This window comes from Hevea brasiliensis, chromosome 7, assembly GCF_030052815.1.
Source record: "Hevea brasiliensis isolate MT/VB/25A 57/8 chromosome 7, ASM3005281v1, whole genome shotgun sequence".
Taxonomy (NCBI): Eukaryota; Viridiplantae; Streptophyta; class Magnoliopsida; order Malpighiales; family Euphorbiaceae; genus Hevea; species Hevea brasiliensis.
Window position 1 is genome coordinate 94,072,225 of NC_079499.1, and position 22,331 is coordinate 94,094,555.

General features: G+C 35.9%; 1 non-coding gene across 1 annotated transcript; it reads right to left on the reverse strand.

Moving 5' to 3' along the window:
- Nucleotides 1–670: 670 nt before the first annotated feature.
- On the reverse strand, nucleotides 671–778 carry LOC131181835 (small nucleolar RNA R71). Its single transcript, XR_009150311.1, has one exon. It is a non-coding gene; the product is annotated as a small nucleolar RNA R71 (small nucleolar RNA).
- Between the last annotated feature and the right edge of the window lie 21,553 nt (nucleotides 779–22,331).

Below are 22,331 nucleotides of genomic sequence, written 5' to 3' on the forward strand. Positions count from 1 at the left end.
TGATTATAGTTTTATTTTTGTTATCTTTTCATTTTTGTGTTTGTTTGTTCTTTTTCAGGTACTTTTAATCTTTTATAAGATGAGCTAGAAGCTCAAGTGACACAACCTTACTGTTCAATCCTGAAATTGAGAAATTTTGTAAAGCCAACAAGAAAGAGACCAGAAAAAGGAAGGAAGCTTTAAGAGAGATTGAAATTGAAGCAGACATGGCTGATGAAAGAATTAGAATTGGTGTTGGTAATGCTGGAAATGGTCAAAACAATGAAAATGAAGCCCACGGAGAAGAAGTTGTTAATGCAAACGTGCCTAGGGGAAGTATGATGGATCATGCTTTTCCACGTTTTGATGATTTGAGAGAGAGCATAGCAAGACCAAGGATTGATGCAAATAGTTACAAGATGGATTTTGGAGTTCTTCAAATGATTCAAAATTCTCAATTTGGAGGACATCCTTCTGAAAATCCACACACACACCTGAAGAAGTTTGCTATGATTTGCGACATGCAAAAACAACCTGGAGTGTCTGATGATGCAGCAAGATTGAAGCTATTCCCATTCTCTTTGAAAGATAGAGCATTGGATTGGCTTGATTCTTTACCTCACAACTCCATTACAAATTGGGAGCAACTCACTGATGCATTTCTTGCACAATATTTTCCACTGAAAACTCAAGAGTTGAGGAATCAAATGACGACTTTCGGACCAAGAGAAGATGAAACTCTCTATGAGTCATGGATGAGATGGAAGGAATTAGAGAGATTATGCCCACATCATGCCATTCCAAAATGGATGATAAATCGTAATTTCTATACAAATGTCACTCCCGCAATCGAGGAATTATTGATGCTCAAACAGAGGAGAATTTATTATAAAGCATGAAGATGAAGCTTATGAGCTATTGGAGAAAATTGCAAAGAATACTCATCTTTGGAGTAGTCCAAGAGGACCACTCCAACTCGTAAAAGGCAAGTCTTTGGAATGTATGATCTTGATCCATTCAACATGATTAATGCAAAATTTGATGCACTTACAAATGTCCTTGCTAAGAAGATGGAAGATTTGAGTATGTTGGTTAGTTCATCATCATCAGCTGGAAGTTCACAACAAGTGGCTTATGCAGAGGAAATTACCAGCTGTGGAGTAGACTATGGAGAACAAGCAGCATATGTTGGTAATTATGGAAACAAACAAATGGGGAATTCTTATTCTCAAACTTACAATCCAAATTGGAGGAATCATCCCAACTTTTCATGGGGAAATCAGCAAAATCAAGTTCAAAATTAGAATTTTCAACCACAACAGCAGAGTCAAGTTCCATATCAGCAAAATAGGCAACCACTGCCTAATTTTCAGCAGAAAAATATGAACCCTCCACCAAAACAAAGAAGAACGAAATTCCACCATCAAGCTTTATTGCAACAGATACTTGCTAACCAAAATAAGCATGATGAGGAGATGAGAGAGGTGAAAGCAAGGCTGGAACAGATGCAAACACACAACAGAATGCTGGAAAACTAGATTGCACAACAAGCATCCTCCTCAAGTGCTAAGTCTTTTGGAAAGCTTCCAAGTCAACCAGAAAATCCAAGAGAGCAGTGTCAAGCTATTACTTTAAGAAGTGGAAAAGTTATAAATGATGAGAAGAGTGAAAACAGTGAGAAGAGAGAAAATGAGAAAAATACTGATGAGAGTGAAAAACAAGAGAGTGAAGAAAATTGTAAAGAGAAAATTGAAGAGAAGGAAGAGAAATATATACCTCCTGAACCCTACAAGCCACAGCTTCCCTTTCCACAAAGATTTCACAAAGCCAAGCTTGATAGGCAATTTGGGAAGTTCTTAGAGGTTTTGAAGAAACTTTACATAAATGTGCCTTTTGTTGATGCTCTTTCACAAATGCCCTCTTATGCAAAATTCTTGAAAGAAATTCTCTCAAACAAGAGGAAACTTGAAGATGATGAAACTGTAGCTTTGACAGAAGAATGTAGTGCTATCCTCCAAAGGAAACTTCCTCCAAAGCTCAAGGATCCAGGGAGTTTTTCAATTCCATGCCACATTGGAGAGTCTTGTTCTACAAAAGCCTTATGTGATTTAGGGGCTAGTGTTAGCCTTATGCCCCTTTCCATCTATGAGAAGCTTAACATGGGAGATCTAAAGCCAACCCACATTTCTCTTCAGTTAGCTGACAGATCAATCAAGTATCCTGAAGGGATTTTGGAGAATGTGCCTCTGAAGGTTGGGAAGTTCTACATACCTGTTGACTTTGTCATCTTGGACATGGAGGAAGATTTTAATATTCCAATTATCTTGGGAAGACCCTTTCTAGCTACAGCAGGAGCATTGATTGATGTTAAGGGAGAAAAATTAACTCTTAGGGTTGGTGAAGAGCAATTGGTTTTCAATATTAATAACACTATGAAAAAGCATCATTTTGAAGCTGATACTTGCTTGAGAGTTGATATCATTGATGAGCTGGTTGAAGAACACTTCAGAAAGAAATATCCAGAAGATCCACTTGAAAATTGTTTGGTTCATGGAGGAGGCATAGACTATGACAACCCTCATGTAGCTGCATATGCTCAACACTTAGAGGGAAGTCCACCATTCATTTCTACTCCAGTTTTTCAACTCACACAAAAGGAAAAAGTCGAATCTAAGCAACCATCATTCAAGGAAGAAGATGCACCTAAGGTAGAACTTAAGCAACTTCCTTCTCAGCTCAGGTATGAATTTCTTGGCACCAATAACACTTATCCAGTAATTGTAAATGCAAATTTGAGTACATTAGAGGCTGATAAGTTGTTAAGAGTGTTGAGACAATTTAGGAAAGTCTTAGGATACACCATAGATGACATTAAGGGAATAAGCCCACACTTTTGTATGCATAGAATCATTTTGGAAGAAAATTGTAAGCCATCTATTGAACATCAGAGGAGGTTGAACCCAAATATAAAAGAAGTTGTTAAAAAGGAAATTTTGAAGTTGCTTGATGCAGGGATCATTTACCCTATCTCAGATAGTACTTGGGTGAGCCCAGTACATGTTGTCCCAAAAAAGGGTGGAATGACAGTTGTCAAAAATGAAAATAATGAATTAATTCCCACCAGAACAGTGACTAGTTGGCGAATGTGCATAGATTACAGAAAATTAAATGTTGCCACTAGAAAAGATCATTTTCCACTTCCCTTCATTGATCAGATGTTGGAAAGACTAGCTAGGCATTCTTACTTTTGCTATTTAGATGGATATTCAGGTTTTTTTCAAATCCCTATCCATCCAAATGATCAAGAAAAAACCACTTTTACTTGTCCATATGGAACCTTTGCTTATAGAAGGATGCCATTTGGGTTATGTAATGCACCAGCCACTTTTCAAAGGTGCATGATGGCAATCTTCTCAGATTTCATTGAAGACATAATGGAGGTTTTTATGGACGATTTCTCTGTTTATGGATCTTCATTTGATATATGCTTGGCTAACCTTTCTAAAATTTTGCAGCGATGTGCAGATACTGACCTTGTGTTAAACTGGGAAAAGTGTCATTTCATGGTTTAGGAAGGGATAGTGCTTGGACATTTGGTGTCTAACAGAGGAATAGAGGTTGATGAAGCCAAAGTTGAAGTGATAGAGAAGATGGCTCCTCCTACCAATGTCAAGGGAATTCGAAGTTTCCTAGGACACGTCGGGTTCTACAGACGCTTTATCAAGGATTTTTCTAAAATAGCTAAACCTTTGTCTAATTTGTTAAGTAATGACACACCATTTGTATTTGACCAAGAGTGTTTGGATGCCTTTTGCAGGTTGAAGCAAGCTCTTATCACTGCACCAATCATGCAACCACCTGATTGGAGCCTACCTTTTGAAATTATGTGTGATGCTAGCAATTATGCAATTGGGGCTGTTCTTGGTCAAAGAAAGGACAAAAAGGCTTATGCTATTTATTATGCTAGTAGAACACTGGATGAGGCTCAAACAAATTATGCAACAACTGAAAAGGAATTTTTGGCAATTGTCTTTGCATTGGAAAAGTTTAGACCTTACATTATTGACTCAAAGGTGGTTATATTTTCAGATCATGCAGCCATCAGGTATTTGCTCCGTAAAAAGGAGGCCAAACCTAGGCTCATTAGGTGGATTCTGATGCTACAAGAGTTTGATTTGGAGATTAGAGATAAGAAAGGAGCTGAAAATGTAGTTGCTGATAATCTTAGTTGGTTAAAATTGGATGGTGAAGAATTGGATGAAATCCCTATTGATGAGTTTTTCTTGGATGAACAACTTTTCTCTCTTGTTGCTAAACTACCTTGGTATGCAGACTTTGTAAATTATCTATCTTGTGGAGTTTTACCTCTAGGAATGACATGGCAACAAAAGAAAAAGTTTTTGCATGAGGTGAAGTTTTATAGATGGGATGACCCTTTACTCTTTAGGAGATGTTGTGATGGTCTGATTAGAAGATGTATTCCTAAAGAGGAGGTACAGAGTATTATGCATCATTGCCATGCTTCTGATTATGGAGGTCATTTTGGAATCTCTAAGACAGCTAGTAAAATTTTGCAAGCTGGTTTCTTTTGGCCAAATCTTTTTAAGGATGTGAGGAAATTTGTGTTGAATTGTGATAAATGTCAAAGGAGTGGAAATTTGTCAAAAAGATATCAAATGCCCCTAAATAATATTCTTGAAGTGGAATTATTTGATGTTTGGGGAATAGATTTTATGGGGCCATTCCCTCCTTCATATGGTAATAGATACATCTTAGTTGGGGTTGACTATGTGTCAAAGTGGGTGGAAGCTATTGCAACTCCAACTAATGATGCTAGAGTGGTAGTGAAATTCTTGAAGAAATTTGTCTTGAGCAGATTTGGAGCTCCTAGGGCTATAATTAGTGATGGGGGTTCCCATTTTTGTAATAAGCAATTTGAGAGCCTAATGAGGAGGTATGGTATAGTGCACAAGATAGCTACACCATACCACCCTCAAACTTCAGGACAAGTTGAGATTTCTAACAGAGAGCTCAAGCATATTTTGGAGAAAACAGTGAACAATTCTCGGAAAGATTGGTCTATCAAACTAGATGATGCTTTATGGGCATATAGGACTGCCTACAAAACCCCTATAGGAACTACTCCCTTTAGGTTGGTGTATGGTAAGTCTTGTCATTTACCTGTGGAGCTAGAACATAGAGCATATTGGGCCATTCAAACCTTGAATTTTGATCTTAAGCAAGCTGGTGAGAAAAGGTTGTTACAACTTAATGAGCTTGAGGAATTGAGGATGGATGCTTATGAAAGTGCCCGTATTTACAAAGAAAGAACTAAAGTCTGGCATGATAAACATCTGAGAAAAAAGGAATTCAAAGAAGGTGATTTAGTTTTGTTGTTCAACTCAAGATTGAAATTGTTCCCTGGAAAACTTAAGTCAAGGTGGACTGGTCCATATAGCGTTTCTAAGGTTTTCCCTTATGGAGCAATTGAAATTTAGAGTGAAAAATCTGGGAATTTTAAGGTCAATGGGCATAGATTGAAACATTACATAATTGGAGACCCAATAATAGGAGCAAGCTGTTACAAGCTCTCCAATCCCTCACCTCTTTTCAGTGAAATTCATGAAGAGTCCAGCTAAGGACTATAAATTAGCCCTCTTGGGAGGCATCCCAAGTCCTTTTATTTTGCTTTTGTTGATTTACTTTCATCTTCATTAATTTTGTTTTTATCTTGAATCTCCCCAAATTCAATTTTTGACATTGTTAAATCTTGTCCCTTGTAGATGTAATTCAATGAAGAAAGGCTGGTAAACTGATGGGGAAGTGATTCTTAACTTGAAAATTTTGTTCTTCAAATTTTCCCAAGAACTGATTTTTTTTTTTTTTTTTTTTAACCTGTGCAGGAGCTGCAATCTGGTTTCTGCAGAGAGGAAGAAAAAAAAATTCTGCAGCAAAGAGGGTGTTTGCAGCAGATGGCTTGTGTTTTTGGTGAGGTTGGGTGTGTGACTTTTAAGTATATGTTTTTTTTAAATGCTAATATGGTGGTAAGTTGGTCATTGTTGTAGTTTTGAGATTACTTGGGTTGTGGAATTCAAGGTGGACAATATTGCATCTTCTTGGCAAAACTTGGAGAGTTCATTTCTCATTTGTGGTTAGATGCAACTTTATGCAGATTTTATGGAGTTTTATGTGCTAAATGTTGATTTGCAGAATTTGAGTCAAAATGGCATAGTTCTCAAAGGTCTTTTATGCAGGATCCATTTTTACATGCTCGTGTGATGCATTTTTGATGAACTTTGTATATATTGATGTGTTTTGGTGAAAATTCTCATGGTTTATGCTTCATGGAATTATATTTCTTCATTCTAGGGTATTTTTCGCACTTGCAATTCATGTTCCATTGCAAACTTAATCTTGTTGAATTGTGCATAAGTAACTGCATAGCTTATGCAATCCTGCATAACCACAATTCTTGCCATTTTTCACCTTTATTGCAAGTGCATAAGGAGAGTGCATAGCTTATGCAACTCTGCATAGCCTAATTTTGTCAAATTTCACATCTTTAGAAACTTGCATAAGCAGAGTGCATGACCTATGCACATTTGCATAACTTCAAATCCTTCATTTTCTCTCTCTGCCGAAGAGTGCATAAGCAATGTGCATAGCTTATGCACTTCTGCATAACCAAAAATCCAAAACTCCAATTCTGCCGAAGAGTGCATAAGCAGAGTGCATAGCTTATGCACTTCTGCATGACCAGAAACCCAGAAAAACCAAACTTGCCGAGGGGTGCATAAGGAAGGTGCATAGCCTATGCACTTCTGCATGACCAGAAATCAGAAAATTCCAAAAGTTGCCGAGACCTGCATAAGCAATGTGCATAGCTTATGCACTTCTGCATAACCAAAGATTCTGAATTTCAAAACCCACCGAAGAGTGCATAAGCAGAGTGCATAGCTTATGCACATCTGCATGACCACCAACCAAAATTCAAAAAAAAATTGCCAAACAGTGCATGAGCAGAGTGCATAACCTATGCACTTCTGCATGACCCGATTTTCTGAAAAACCACTTCTGCGGAGAGATGCATAAGGGGAGTGCATAACTTATGCACTCCCGCATGACTTCGCTCCTCAAAATTTCAAGGGTCACCGAAACTTGCATAAGGAAGGTGCATGACTTATGCACAACTGCATGACCACCAACCCAAGATTTCAATACCTGCCGAAACATGCATAAGGACAGTGCATGACTTATGTACTTGTGCATAAGCCATTTCTCTGAAGTTTAAATCATTCTGAAACATGTATAAAAGAGTGCACAGGTTATGCATAAATCATTTTCCCCTTATGCAGTCTCTTACAAACCCGATTCAAATTCATTTTCGGCAAACAAAAATCCCCACCTCCACTTCCCGCCTCTTCACCCCACGACCGTCCTTCAACCTCCATTCCTTCCGGCATTCTCACCGTCCCTATCTCGTTTTCTCCACTAGCACTTTTATCACGTAAACCCTAAATTTCCCCCTACATTTTCATTTCCCCCTTTTCTCTTCCATCTTCTCCATCGGCAATGGAGTCCCCTCCCCATTCCCGTCCACCTTCTCCTCTCGAAGTCTCTCCATTGTCATCGATACAACCTAATCACAATTCTCCACAAGCGACACCCCACCACCTCCCCAACCACATACAAACGCAAAATCCGGTCAAAATCATGCGACCCATGTCCTCCGCCTCCTCTGTCCAAACGCAAAGACCCACCCACCCCATTGTCGGAACCACCTCCCAAAAAGCCAAAAGCTCCAGCCTCTACACCCTCTTCCAGCAAAAAGACAATTTCGGCAACCTCATTTGTATCAAAGCTACCCTGGCCTCTCCCTGATACGATTCAAAAAGCAGCTTTTAAGTGACTTAAGGATAGGAAGGTACAACCCACTAGGTATATATCTGCTGATGCTTTACAATCTCTTGGTTTATTTGACAATGTAGTTGCATATCTTGATGGTATGGGTTGGACAGAATTTGTGCATAAGCAAGAGATAGTTTATCCAATTCTAGTTTTGGAGTTTATTTCTTCATTCTCTGCTACCCTCAACTTGCATGATGTAGACCATAAACCAATTATGAAATTTAGATGCTTGGGGCAAAATAGAGAGCTGTCATTGGACCAATTTCATATCATTTTTGGTTTTGCTATTGATGGGTTATTTAGAGTACCACATACTGGAGTAGAGGTAGCCAACAAGGGCATTTGGAATGCTGCCCAATTTTGGAGAATCATAACAAACCAACCTCAAACTTTCTCTGCTGGAAGATCAAAAACATCCCAAATACTTGACCCTGCACTTAGGTTTATTCATAGGCTGATGGCTAGCACCATATTGGGCAGAGGGACTAGTTCTGGTGCTGTAGGAAAATCTGAACTCTTTATGTTATGGTGTGCATTTCACAAAGTTAAGGTTTCTCCCGGTTATTTCTTTTGTGAGCATGTGCTGCATATTGCCACCAAATCCATAGGTGACATTGTTTTGGGTGGGCTTATCACCACATAGCCAAGCATTTTGGTTTTAATCCTGCAGAGCACTCAATACCAGCACTTGAGGACACTTCATATTTTGATACTGCACACTTAACCAAAACAGGGTTCAATTTGTCATATTTTGATACTGCCCGCCCTGCAGCAGAAACTGAGCCCCTTGCACAACCAGAAACCCAAGCTTTCCCATCCGTCCCACAGCACCCTACTACACCTACCCCACCCCTCACCGCTCAGACATTCCAGCTACCTGCCAAATTTCATACCTCCTACAAATTGAACCTTCCTCATCCACAAGACCTCCTCGCATTCAACACTAAAGCCTTATTCACCTATCTTGAAAGGCTTAGTGATGATATATTCTTTGTGGATAGGAAGCTTGACACTGGTCTTGATACACTCAAGGATCGTCATGATCAACTATTTGACCTTGTCATGGAAAACAGGGACAAACAGAAAGAACTGAAGGAGATGGTGAAGCAACTCATGATCTTTTTGGGCATGCCACCCCCACCTCCATCACCTCCTCCAGCACCATCATTTCGACAGCCGGCAGCAGCCACCAGCCCCTTAGCAACATCCTTGGACAAGGGCAAGACAATAGAACTAGATTAGTGTTTGTTTTACTTTTGTTCCAACTTGTAGGACTTTTCCTTTGTAAATATGTTCAAACATTTATAGTTTGTTTTGGATTATGTTTGTTAGTTCTAAATTAGTTTGTTTTAAATTATGTTTTTCTTGAAGTTTTATTGGATAGCTATTACATTAGTCTTCTTTGATTTTTATTGCACTTATTGCCCTTTTGTACATATTTGCCCATACTCTGTATATATTTCAATACTTTTACTGCTGGTTGTACATTTCCCTTGCCAATTCCCATGCAGCCTTTTGTATACATCGCATACTATGAATTTCCTCATGCGTAACTTTTGCATAGCTCGTGCAACTCTTTCGCTACTTCGCAGAATCGCAGTGTTGTATTCCCTTATGCAACTGTCCTGCATAGCCTATGCAACATATATTGCCTCTTATGCAGCACCGCATGGCTTATGCACCTTACCTATGCACATGTTCTGGACAGCTCTTAACTCTGCACAACCTGTGCAGCTTCTTATGCATCCCTTTATCTTGAATTCTCATACCAGGTAACTCTTTCTTTTTGCTCTTAATTTTTACAATTCCTGGTCAATATTATTTGCTTTGAGTTTTGGTTATCTACTGTTTGAGACATTGAGGACAATGTCCAATTTTGAGTTTGGGGGTGCACATTTTGATTTTTAGCTTTATTTTTCACATTTTGAGTATAGGAACATCTCATCCCATTTCATTTACATATATTGTAAATATTTTACATATATTTCCACACATACATATACATAACACATTTACACACACATTATACATCACTTAGAAATTGTACACATTGAATACAAATAGACTCCCTCCATTTAGTTAATGCATTACTCATTTTAGGAATCATGCATCATGCATTAAAATCTTTTGCCAAATCCCTTGAGTATTGAAAATGTGCCTATGAGAATGATTTGACTCACCCTTTAGTTGGGTTTGTGGATTGAAAGTTTCCTAAAAGGTGCAAGGTTTTGAAGTGTCTATCCCTTGCCTATATCTTCTTAGCCAAAAAGCCACCCAACTAGCCATTTGGAGAAGGAAGTGTTTAGAGGGAGTTATTGGATATAAGATAGTCAAATGATGTCTCACCAATCCTAGAATAAATTTTCTAAACCTTTCAAGGCGAAATACCAGCTTGTACTTGAAGAGAGAGATGATTAGGCATTCTTTGATTTAAAACCTTCTCATTTTAAACCTTTGGCCCTTTTTCCCAATTAAAATTTACCCTTGCAAACCCCTTTGAACCTTTTTATCCCTAATTTTTCTTGAAATCCTTATTACTACCTAGCCAATGAACCAAACACTCCAACCCTTTTCATGAGAATAATTATTCATAATATTAGGTACAAAAAAAAATAAAATAAAAAAAATACAATAAAAGGGAGAAGAAATACTTGTCACCTTGTAAAAGTGCTAGTATATGTGCTTTTCACCATTGTCATTCAAAATAAAAGAAATCCACCCAAAGTATTAAAAGAAATGAGTTTGGGGGTGGCATCTTTAGGGACAATCATCAAAAGAAAATGCAAAATACAAGTCTAAAGTATCAAAATGTCCCTCCATTTTATGTGTCTTGTAAAATATGCTAGCACTTGACAATCCTCATTATGTATTTCTCTCTCCTCTATATATATATATAAAGAAAAGAGAAAAAGATATAATAAAGTGTACCTTATGTTTCAAAATTGCAACATATTCTCATGCTTTGAATACTTTTTACCCATTTTTCTTCTTAGCCTCTTTTTGAATCCCATGGCCCCATTACATCCATAAAAAGACCTTTGATCTCTTGAAAGTACTTGCTACATTAGTGGAGATAGGAGTGGGGAATTTGCCTATGGGATTGGAGAACTATTCATTCATTCATTCAATTCCATCATTCCATATAGAGACACTTTGACTATTGATTGTTCTAGAATTCCTTTTGAGCATGACCCTCTCTTTTGATTGGTTGGTTTGGAGATTTTGAATGATAATTGACTTGATGGCTAAGCGGTGAAAACTTGGATAAGCATTAAATTCTTTGCATTTTGAAGGATGGGTGTATGGATTGCTGGTATGGCTGAAGGTGTGTTAAGTTACTTCAATTGGTAATTTTCATAACTCTTTGGATAAGGCACCCCTAAAAACTTTGCACCACATTTTAAAGTTTGCTTGAGGACAAGCAAAAGCTTGAGTTTGGGGGTATTTGATGCATACATTTTGCATAGTCATTTAGGTCTAATTTTATAGCCATTTTATTCTATTATTAGTTATCTTTAGCTAATTTCATTAGTAAATTAGTTAGTTTTTCATAATTGTCGATTATGGATTAATTTGTAATTTTTACTTTGTTTTGTAGGAAAAATGGTGTTTTTGAAGGACTGGAGAGAATTTTGCCATTGAGGAGTGTCTTCTACAGCCAAAGATGTCAAAAACAAGTTTTCAAGCTGAAATATGCATTGACCAAATTGTGCATAACTTGCCGCATAAGCTATGCAGATCTGCATAAGGAGAAAGATCACTGTTCCAGAACCAATTAAATGTGCATAAGGAGACAAAGATAGCTTATGCACATTCTCGCCTCCCTTATGCACCTTCACGGAATTGTGCATAACCTATGCACCAAGTCATGCGATTCGCATAAGTGACTCGTAACCAGTGAAATCGCATAAGGGACTGCATAACTTATGCATCCACTTATGCAATCCCATAAAGAGTTCATTAATGAGTCAGTAAGATTCCCTCAATCAATTCCTCCTAGAACATACTATTTTAGGGCTCCATGTCAGAAAAATGCTATAAATAGTCCCATTTTCCCATTTTAGAGGGGGGACAAGGAGCAAAGAAGAAGAGGAGAAGAGAGGCAGAATTTGAGGAGTCACTTTCACCTTCCACACCATTCTCAACCAAGATTTGCAGATTTCTTTCTTCCCTTACATTTTTCTACATTTCTAGTGTTTAATTTCTTACTTCTTAGCTTAGATTAAAGCTTTATTTCCATTTAAACCCATCATATCTTGTAAGCATTATGAATAGTGAGTAGTTTACTTTTGATTCTGCAGTAAGGGTTGTAATATTTGAGATATTTTGTGGATTTTGATTGGGTAATCCATATTTTGTGGTCTTAATGAGTTTTATTCATTTCTTGTATGCTTAATGACATGCTTAGTGTAGGATCCCATTAAGTGATGTTCTTAATCCATGGTTGAAGCACCGAAAGGAGAAGACCTTGTGATAGATAATCAAGAAATTGGACTTAATTAACTTAGACCTAGAAATAGGCTAAGGATTAAGAGGATTCACAGATTAATTAAAGAACTTAATGGGTCTTAATTAATTCTAACTCCACGAAAGTAGGATTAGTTTGATTAAGGCACTCTTTGTCTCACTCGAAAGGGAATTCAAAGGATTTAAGAATTAATCTCCTTAAAACCCATAAGTTTCATAAAATTGGATAACCGATTTAAATCCCAAAATAGCTCGAATATGAAATCCCGAACTCCGGAATCGCCTTTTTACCATTGTTAATTTTCAATTGAATTTAATTGATTGCCATTTTCAATATTGCCATATTTGAACTTGCTTATTTCAATTTGATGCAATTTTAGTTTAATGCAATACATTGTTAAATAGAATATTGATTTTGCACATATAGATTTTACGCTCCATTACTCATCAATTCACTTCTTTAATTTCACAGATACTTCGATTTAGTCAACTTTTATATCAAAAATTCAATCATTAACACGACTCCTCGTGGGATCGATATTTTTCTATACTACTTGTACGACCCGTGCACTTGCGGTAGGGACACATCAAATAGTCCTAAGGATCACAGCGTCACATTTTATGGTTCAAAATTTGAGTTTAAATCGACTTCGAAATCCTTCCCGAGAAGGTCACCCATCGTTGTGACTCTCGGCTCATTTAACCTTTTATGTTCTGTTTTTCTCATTTTTACTTTTCTATCTAGTAATCACTATTTATTTTCAATCAAGGCTTTTCTAGGTGTCTTAAACATAGTTCTATTCCTCTTAATTGTCCGGACCGATACCGATCACCGGAACAGTAACATATACTAGGCTATGCAAATAGGGGTGTTACAATTCTTCCCCCCTTAAAATAATTTTGTCCTCGAAATTTTACCTGGTATCAGTCTCTGAACAGTTGTGGGTGCTATCTCCTCATGTCCTATTCACGCTCCTAAGTAGCTTCCTGGCTTGAATGATGGTTCCTTAGCACTTTAACCAATACTATTTACTCATCGATTGCTTACCTCGTGTGCCAAGTTTCTTATGAGCTTCTGTCATAAGTTAGATTCAAATTCATTTCAATTTTAGAGGTAAGCAAATATGTATGCTAATAGATCCACTCTTTCTAGGACCTCGTACGATCTAATGGGTGAGAACTAAATTTTACTCTTTTCTTATCAAATCTCTTGATCATTTGATGCAACCTTCAGTTTAGTTTAGAATATTTTAGTCTTTTCTTGTTGTTGTTTTAGCAATTATTTTCCTTTGTAGTCTTTTTTTTTTTTTAAATGACCTTGTTGGTCATATATGAACTGCTTATCTCTTTCTTGGCCATAGGTCCATAACCATTATCTTACCATTTCCATTTATGACCAAAGCCTATGTGCCATTTTGCACTATCTTGTTTGCTTTTGTTTAACTTATTTCCTTCTTGATAAAATAGTTCGGGATATCATTATGCGTCTTAAGTAGGTTGTTTGCCCTGGTGGCAATTCCTCATCTAGTGTTTTTCTCATTTCTTACTATTCTATTTGTTTTTTTTTCTACAGCTTAACTTTAATTATTTTATTCCTCAATCTTATCTTCTTCCTTAACTTGATTGTCGAGTCATAATTTAGCACCTCTTATCATCCCTAATAAATCCACTATACTTCAATATTACTTTGATTTGGTTCTCTGACCATTCTAGTTAACACTTTAACTAATATTCATAACGTTTCTTTATTACATTCGCACCAACTATTCTAATTTTTACCTCTATATTTTCTTTTATCTATCGATATTCTATAGCTTGTTTTCCGCTGGTTTGTGATCATTACCCTTTATTTTTCAACCATAAACATTTCTTTAATCTTAAGAAGGAAGTCTACCAGACTCTCCTGTTTCTCATGCTATTCAAAAGTTCCACTTGAATTCTAATCTAATCCTTATGATCCGCACAATAAAATTGTGCTCTTTCTAAAGAATACCTGGCCAACTAGTTCTTATCGAATTACTGTTATCAGTAAAATATCATTTCTTAACTGTTTTATAAGTTATAATTGTCATCGATAGCATCCTGTCTCTTCTAGGGGAACAAAATTATATTTTGTGTCTTACTGCTACACAAATAGAATACTGTTCCTTACTAAACTTTGAGCAAAAGATCCATTGCAATACCAGAATAACTATAAATCCCATATCGGAGACTATATGACTTAGCCCTATAGGTGTTATTTTTAAATTTTTACCATGCTAAAATCTCTAGTCCCATAACAATTCTTGATGTACTGTAATTCATGCTATGGTAACGGAGTCGTTAACTCTCACTACCTGGCACCATGTTCTTTTGATATTCTAATTATAGAGTTTTAAATCCTGAATTAGGATTTTCAAACTCAGTTCTAGTAATAAAACTCTATTCTGGTATATTTGTACTAGAGTGAAAGTCATTTATAACTATTCTTATCCTTATGTACTATTGGGTAGTACGTAACTCTACACAATAAATCTCAAGTCAGTAATGTAATCTGCAGCTTACAGTACAAACATCAAGAATATTGCATAGTTACTACGATACATCCCAATAGATCAAACTTCCCTATGTCTTATTTCTTTCAAATCCACTAATATCTTAAACTTATTTTGATTATGGCACTTACTGACATCTATCAATAGTAATACCTTTACTTCCATCTAGGGCAGATATATTACTATAACTTACTTTTTGGTCCTCTTGCCTTACCTAATTAGGCTTACTAATTAACTTTATAATTTATCTTAGTCTAGGAGATGTCTCTCACTAGAAACTTTTCCAAAATTAATTCCAATCACGCTTATTATTGCAATTCTTATCCTAAAAGACTAATTACTAACACATTAAAATTTATCTCCTTGCAAGGGAATAACAGTAGAACATATAATTTTAGCATTAGCATATAAACAAGTAGAGCTAGAATCAAATAATACATAATTATTCCTTTTGCAAGTTAAGATCATACCGACAACTACATCTGAAGTCTCTGCTTTTTCCCCTCGATGCATGGCGTTCCCTCTTTCTAATGTATTCCTCTGCTCGAGTTGGTCCATTGTGCGAGGATTACCCAAAGTGCTGTCTCTACTTCTACCTCTGCCCCTACTAATTATTAATGAGCCTCTAAAATCAGAATCTTGAATTGATTCCTTTGGTGTAGTATGTGGCATAAATCGACGTGCGCTAGTACAATCTCGAGCGAAATGTCCGATTCCACCACAATTGAAGCAAGCTCCAGTGACCCTATGGCAAATACCCCCATGAAATTTTTCACAAACGTCACAGATACGGATAGGATAGGAACTTCTGGTTCTTTGATGAATGGTTCTTGATTGCTTTCGCCCTGAAGATCTGCCTCTGTCATACTTAGGAGCTCAGGGTCCCTTAAAATCTTTTCTCTTTCCCAAATTACTACTCGAACTTTGACCGATGGGTTTCCCACTTTTCTCTTTTTCATGCTGCTCTTGAGGGGGTTGGGTTTGTACTTGGGCCTGGGCTGACAGATTATTAGCCATTTGCTAAAAGAACATGGCCATCTGCTAGGCCGTTTGTGCAGAAATTGGTATAGGATGGACTGGTGCAGTTGGACCTCCAACGCTCTGCGAAACTGGGGCCTCTCCTTGTACGTTAGCTGTATCAGACTGCTCTATCGTTTTATCCCCCTTGTCCATATCTATTCACAGGATTTGTTTATTTTCTATACAACCAACACAAAGAGATTTCTTCCCGTTAGTTCATATTTATGATGTAAATGTACTATATGTATCAAAGATTTAAGCAATTGTACTTATCGAAAAATATTTCAAATTCACAATTCAAAAATTACTTTAAAACCTTTCCTCTGATACCACTAAAACATGTCACACCCTACTCCTCGTAAGATGTAACACGCTCCCGTAGTACACCTAATGAATTACCGTACTTCGCCTACCGGTAACCCATTAAACATACTACAAGGGATTTTAAAACAATTTTCGTTCATTTTTTTTTTAAATTGGTAGGTAAAATTTTTTTTTCAGATTTTAAAAACCTTTATTTAAAGTCCAAATATAAATTAAATTTTTAGATATTTAAAATCTCCATAATTTTTATAAAAATTTCGGCAGAGTGCCGTCTGTATTTTAAGAAAACAGTTCCTCAAAACCTGAAAATGAAGACACTCCCAATATATTTCTCAATCACAACTCCATTAATCAATTTCATTTCACAAATCAGCACAAGCAACTCAATAGACAGTTTAAATTAAATCAAACATTGAAATATCTCATTAAGATAACAAAATGAATATTTACATTCAAGGGAGTATTAAAAATTTAGTAGTGCAAACTTTATAAATACATAAAATCTCAAGATAACCTTATAATAATTTGTATTTCATTACAATCAAAAAATATATTACAAAAGAGTTGGTACAAATGCTCAAAGTAAATTTCATACATACAATTACAGAATTACATCAAAATTTAAAGTACAAGGGTATACCTATGATATACCCGAAGATAGTCTCACTATGCCTTTTAGTAATCTTGCTCAGCTGCTTTATATTTTCTTTCACCTGCGACAGCATACAAAGCTATCGCTGAGTGGTGAACTCAGTGGTGCACAAATTAATAATTTAAAACTTAATACAAATTATTCTTAACAATTCATAATGAATAAAAATTTAAAATTTCTAAATTCTTCAAAATCCATGACATTCAAAAATCATTATTTTCATTCATGCAAATTATTCCTTTGAATAACATTTTGATCAAATGGTAACTATTTATTTACATTTCTTTTAAATTTCGAACAATACAAAAATATTTTGAATCACTAACAAATTATTTATTTCAATCACAATTTATCAAACTATGCATAATTTAAAGGGCGTTGCCAACAATTCACATAGTTGAACCCATTACCCAAAATTCAAATAGATGCCGTGTTGTACACCACGACATTTCACACTCTCCCAATAACCGAGGCTAAAAGGGAGGAACAAAGACTAGCTAGTATATATGAGTACTCATTCAAACTCTTCCCCAACTGGCAAGCCAGAGAGAAAGGAACTCGCCCCATCTAGTGGAGTAGATATCTCACTAGAAAAGCTAATGAGAATTCACAACAAATTTTGCCATGTCAACTGTGGTTTCAAATCATATTCAAAATAATTTCTATTTACAAAGTGTTTACAAATCATCAACATATTTAATCATCATAAATTCATGCTCAAGGTTGGCAACACATCAAATTTAAAATTTATGATTCTCAAAACCATGCAATAAATCCTTAAATGCATAAGAAAATTTACATTTAATTTATACAATTTCATTCAACAAACTATAATTCTCAACACATCAAAATTTATAAATCATAAAATAAACTTATTCAAATCGATTTAGAAGTAAAAATATAACAAAAGAGTTAGTTGTGCACAAACCTTATACGAGTCGCCTCTTGGCCTTGACTCGATATCTCAGTTTCCTTCTCGGTATTCTTTTCAACTGAAACACACAATTTCACAGTGTTTCAGTATCACAACTTATCATAAGTCCAAAAATAAATTCAAATTTACTTATACCTAGCTTTAATATGTTAAACTTAATGTTCTTTAAATTTTGTGTTTCGGGGTTACTATTCACTATACTATTCAAGTCAATTTGTTGACTTTCTAAGGCTTAATAGGTATGGGAATTCCAACTTCACCCACATACCACATTTTGGTAACTAAATTTGTTGGTTTTGGTTGTTTACTCAAATTCTGAGTCTTTTAGGAAAATTTGCAAATTTTTAGTTTTGGTGTCTTATATTGCACTGTTCCATTGTCATTTTTCTGTTAGAATTTGACAAAACTTTCTTCATAGAAAATGTTCCCTATTGTCTTAACTTTATTCTCCTTTTTGAATCACTCCATTTGGAGTTTTGTAGCTCAAGTTATAGTTATTTCAATCATGGCCACCGGATTGGACTTAACCCAGATTTCTGGGCACTAAACTGGTTCTGGCAGTTTTAGGTCACCAAATTTGGGTGGCCAAATAACTTGGTTAATGGCATAATTTGGGTTTGTGTTCTTAATGAAAGTTTTAGCTATGTATCAACTGTCCACTGGTAAAATTTCAGGTCATTTAGACCTGCCTAGCTCAAGTTATGACCAAATGAACAAATACTATTCATTTGGTCATTTTGTACAGGTCAAACTGAGAATTTCTAGATTTGGTCAATTTGTTCACTAGGTTTTGGTCACTTTTTGGGCATGCTTCCTAAATGAAAATTGTGTCATTTTGTGTCTATTTTCATTCCCAATTGGCCTCATACTAATTGGACTTATAAATTTTCAGTTTTGGTCTCTCAAAGGGACCTTGGTCCTGCTGCCAGTAGCATGACCACATTGAATTTGAATTTAAACTCAACTCCAATACTTCCAACACACTTCATTTGGTCACAAATGACCATTTCTCACCTCAAACTAGGTCAAACACATCATTTCACCATTTCTCCAAATTTTGTCTCCCAAACCCTAGGTGTCCAAAACCCTAACTCACTAATTTGTTACATTTAACCAATTCAATACCTATACACATGCTTCTTCAACTCAATCAAGCTTCCTAACACATTTAATTCATTCAAAACACATCATATTCTCATACATCTATGGCTGGCTGAAAGTCACTAAAAGTCCCCCAACAATTGTTTCCTTTGATTTTTAGATTAAAATATAAGTTAAATTAACTTAACACATGTGCATCAAAACTAAAATTTTGAAGAAAATTACTTACCTTCACTTGAATTCCAATTCTTCAATTTTACTCCCTTTTTCCTTTTCTTTTCTTCTTCAAATGCTTCCCCAAGTGAAGTTAACAAGTTTTTAAGGATTAATTTAGGGACAAAATAAGGTTAAGTGGGTGGAATTAAGCTTGTAACCAAGCTTTAATGGTGGATTGTCAATGGAGGTAAAAATGGGTGGGGCGGCCAAAACTTAAGGAAAAGGGAAGAAGTGATTTTTCTTTTTAATTTTTAGGTATTTTAAATGAAATTTTATGTATTAGACTTGGTTAAAAAAGTTGAGAAAATAAAATTAATTTTTTGACATCACAATGATGTCATTCACATGATGCCATATACCTTTTTCCTTTCTTTTTCAATTTTTCTTAATTTTTTATTTATTTTTCTTTAGTTCTTCAATTTAATTCTTGATTCTGAAATTTTCTTTTCTCCGATTTTATTTGACAGTTAGGTTAGGAGTTAGCTCTCGAGGTCAATTGACCAAATTACCCCTTGCCGGTTCAACCCGGTTTGCAAATAATTTAATATTTCTTCTGGCTTCCTGACCTAATTATTTGATTTCCTTAACAATTCTTTTCCGTGGTTTTCTCTTTTCCACTATGTTCGTAATAGTCCTAAGGACCGCGGCGACACATTTTACGGTTCGAAATTTGAGTTTAAATTGACTTCGCAATCCTTCCGGAAAAGGTCACCCATCGCTGTGACTCTCGGCTCATTTAACCTTTTATGTTCTGTTTTTCTCATTTTTATTTTTCTATCTAGTAATCACTATTTATTTTCAATCAAGGTTTTTCTAGGTGTCTTAAACATAGTTCTAATCCTCTTAATTGTCCGGACCAATATCGATCACCGGAACAGTGACATATACTAGGCTATGCAAATAGGGGTTTTACAGTTTATATGGGAGAGGGAAAGAGATGTAATAGGGTTTTGAGTCCTAGGGTGATAAGGTTCACATAACTTAAACAACTGGGGTTAAGAAATTTTGGGTGAGACTGAGATATGGGTGAGGTGTTTCAACTAATAATAAGAAGAGAGAGAGAGGATGCAGCACCAATAGGGAGTGAGAAAGAGGGTGGGGCCAAGTGGGAGAGAGAGTTTGTATGGGAGAGGGAAAGAGGTGTGTTTGGGTTTTGAGTCCAAGGGTAATAAGGTTCAGATAACTTAAACAATTGGGGTTGGGGAATTTTGGGTGAGACTGGGATATGGGTGAGGTGTTTCAACCAATAAGAAGAGAGGGAGAGGAGGGGGCACCAATAGGGAGTGAGGAAGAGGGTGGGGCCAAGTGGGAGAGAGAGTTTGTATGGGAGAGGGAAAGAGGTGTGGTTGGGTTTTAAGTCCTAGGGTAATAAGGTTCAGATAACTTAAACAACTAGGGTTGAAAATTTTAGGTGAGATTGGAATATGGGTGAGGTGTTTCAACCAATAGGAAGAGAAGAAAAAGGGACAACACCAATAAAGAGTAAGGAAGAAAGTGGGGTCAAGTGGGAGAGAGAGTTTGTATGGGAGAATGAAAGAGAAAGAAATATTTTCTTATTTTAATTTTTAGAAAATAAATTAAATGAGTTCTATTTACAATTTCTAACTAGGCTTTCTTATGCCTAGAGAGCCCAATTAAAATTAATTAGGCACATTTAAGAACTACCCATATTAAATTTAAGCAAAACAAAATTTTATTTAAATTTAATTAAATTAATTTCCTAAAAAATATATTGTTATTATTATTTTTTTAAGATCATGTCACATAATTAATAATTTAACCCCATACCTCTAATTACATATTATAGTCATATAATTTTTTATCATCGGGTTCTCCACAGCCTCAATGCACATACTTATAATAAATCACAAAATATGGGCCTACAGTTTACCTCTCACTTTGGCGAAAGTTGAAATTAATGCGAAAGCATTACTCAAGTTTCGTTAAAGTGAAACTCAATCTTATAATAACTATGAAGCATTAGCTATAAGGATTGAGTATATCTTTCTCGGTCGACATACTCGATATTATGAGACTAGCTATAGTCTCATAATAGTGATAACTGTGTCATGTGAAAATTGAGTGCGTCTTGCTCTGTCTACACACTCTGCATCATGAGACTAGCTACGATCTTATGACAATGGAAACTGTGTAATTTAAAATGTTGTGGATTCGTATTTAGGACCGTGTTTCAAAATTACCTATGTATCCCCCTCGCTACCCTGAGAAAGAATCAGACCCACTCATAGTTCGACACTTGAAACTATGGTGATAAATGTTCTTTTATGCCTTACACACTAATAAGTGCATAATTTATTAATTTTACACCAATCACATTTAGTGTTTCTAGTACATTTTTATGCATAATTCCGTTGACTAAAGTATATGTATCATTTAGGCATATTTTTAGATAGTTGTGGAATAATTGTGTTAAATGGAGAAATTTTCAGCATTTGACCTTTGCTGTATTTTTTAGGTGTTTTTAAAGTTGTGGGTCTCCAAATTGATTGTTGTTTAATCCATTGAAAAGCTAAGATAGAGCACTTCAAATGATAAAGAGGGACCAAAGCCCAAATCAGCCTCTAAGGTTGACAAAATGAGCTATGGATCTATTGCAAAAGCCCACACTTGATTATCACAACTAGTTTCAGTATTTATTTTGTATCTGGAGTTCCAAAGGTCCAAATGAAGCAATCCCAAGCCCAATTGAACATTAAGAGCCATCTCTACAACTTCTATGAAGGGCTGGAAGCAAGATAAGGCCATTTTAGTTGTAAAAAATGGCAATAAAGTCATCACTATGGGCTGGACAGTCTATCTGAACCAGTCCCGATTTTTGGGCCATAACTTGGGCTGTAGACCTCAGATTTAGGCAAATGAGTACTCGTTGGAAAGCTAAGAAATAAGACTACAACTTTCTTGAAGAGAGCAGAGACAGATTCGGAAAGGAAGTCGCTAAAAATTGGCCTTGATTTCAGAGATGTGAATGCTGGCTGAAAATCTGTCTTTTGAATTTCAAAACTTTTCCTAGTTTCGTTTCTATCTTTGGGATTAGGTTTTTGATTATGAATATGTCTTTGGGCAGTAGCTAAAACACAAGCATTAAGACCTTCGAACACTATAGCAGACTTTCGAACATTATAGCAGACCTTCATTCTCCATTCTCTTTTTAGATTTCTTCTTTATTTTTCTTTAA